The sequence below is a fragment of the Otolemur garnettii genome, unplaced genomic scaffold (genome assembly GCF_000181295.1).
Source record: "Otolemur garnettii isolate 467f Iridium unplaced genomic scaffold, OtoGar3 scaffold00218, whole genome shotgun sequence".
Taxonomy (NCBI): domain Eukaryota; kingdom Metazoa; phylum Chordata; class Mammalia; order Primates; family Galagidae; genus Otolemur; species Otolemur garnettii.
This window is the reverse complement of record NW_003852613.1, coordinates 566,086-567,436: the sequence shown is the minus strand read 5'-3', so window position 1 is coordinate 567,436 and position 1,351 is coordinate 566,086. Positions and strand designations below refer to the sequence as shown.

Below are 1,351 nucleotides of genomic sequence, written 5' to 3'. Positions count from 1 at the left end.
AAAAAAAAAAAAAAAAAAAAGACTCCTAGTCATCCTGCAAGACCCAACTCTGGACTCAGTGCCCATAGCTCAGTGAGTAGGGTGCTAGCCACATACACCAAAGGTGGCAGGTTCAAGCCTGACCCGGGCCAGCTGGACAGCAATGACAACTGAACACCCCCCACCCCCGGCAAAAATAGGGCGGCACCTGTGGCTCAAAGAATAGAGCGCTGGCCCCATATACTGGAGGCGATGGGTTTAAACACGGCCCCAGCCAAAAACTGCAAAAAACAAAAAATTGTGGTGGGCACCTATAGTCCCAGCTACTTGGGAGGCTGAGGCAAGAGAATCGCTTAAGCCCAAGAATTTGAGGTTGCTGTGAGCTGTGATGCTACAGCATCTTACCAAGGGCGACATAGTGAGACTCTGTCTCAAAAAAATAAAAAAAATACCCACCTCTGGCACCACCTTCTTCATGTCCTCCATGACCCCTAGTATACCCCTAGGTGAACACCATGACGACCGCCTCCTCTTAAAGTCAGCGCTTGGCAGGAAACCCATCTCCAAGGAACCCCACCTTTTACCACCAGTCCCCTTGCCCGGTCACTACAGCTACCTGCCCACAAGTCCCCACCCCATGGCCAGGGGGCCCAACAAAGGAATGCAAAAACAGGGGGGAGGAACTTCTAGATTAAAAAACACAGAGTCACCAGCCACACACATTTGTGTGGACTTTTATTTTTTTGAGACAGAGTCTCACTCTGTCACCCTGGGTGGAGTGCTGTGGTGTCATCATAGCTCACAGCAACCTCAAACTCCTGGGTTCAAGAGATCCTCCTGCCTCAGTTTTTCTATTTTTAGTAGAGATAGGGTTCATGAACTCAAGTGATCTACCTACCTCAGTCTCCCAGAGTGCTGGGATTACAGTCATGAGCCACTTATACTCAGCTTTGTGTGGTCTTTTTATTTTTATTAATTTATTTTTTTGAGACAGAGTCTCACTATGTCATCCTCAGAAGAGTGCCATGGTGTCACAGCTCACAGCAACCTCAAACTCTTGGGCTTTTTAAAGTGATTCTCTTCCCTCAGCCTCCCAAGTAGCTGGGACCATAGGCATCTGCCACAACGCCCGGCTACTTTTTTGGTTGCAATTGTCACTATTGTTTAGCAGGCCTGGGCTGGGCTCAAACCCGCCACCCTTGTTTTAAGTGGCTGGCGCTCTACTCACTGAGCTATGGATGCTGAGCCAAGTGTGGTCTTTTTAAACATCTTAAAAACTATTAAAAAAGGCTCAACGGGCTTGGCGCCTATAGCTCAACCGGCTAAGGCGCCAGCCACGTACAACTAAGGTGGCAGGTTCGAATCCCCAGCC

The 1,351-nt window shown here is 49.0% G+C and overlaps 1 protein-coding gene across 1 annotated transcript in view; it reads right to left on the bottom strand.

Moving 5' to 3' along the window:
• Positions 1 to 1,351, bottom strand: part of PPIL2 (peptidylprolyl isomerase like 2) — a 36,990-nt gene that overhangs the window by 17,915 nt on the left and 17,724 nt on the right. The gene's annotated exons all lie outside the window — the stretch shown is intronic.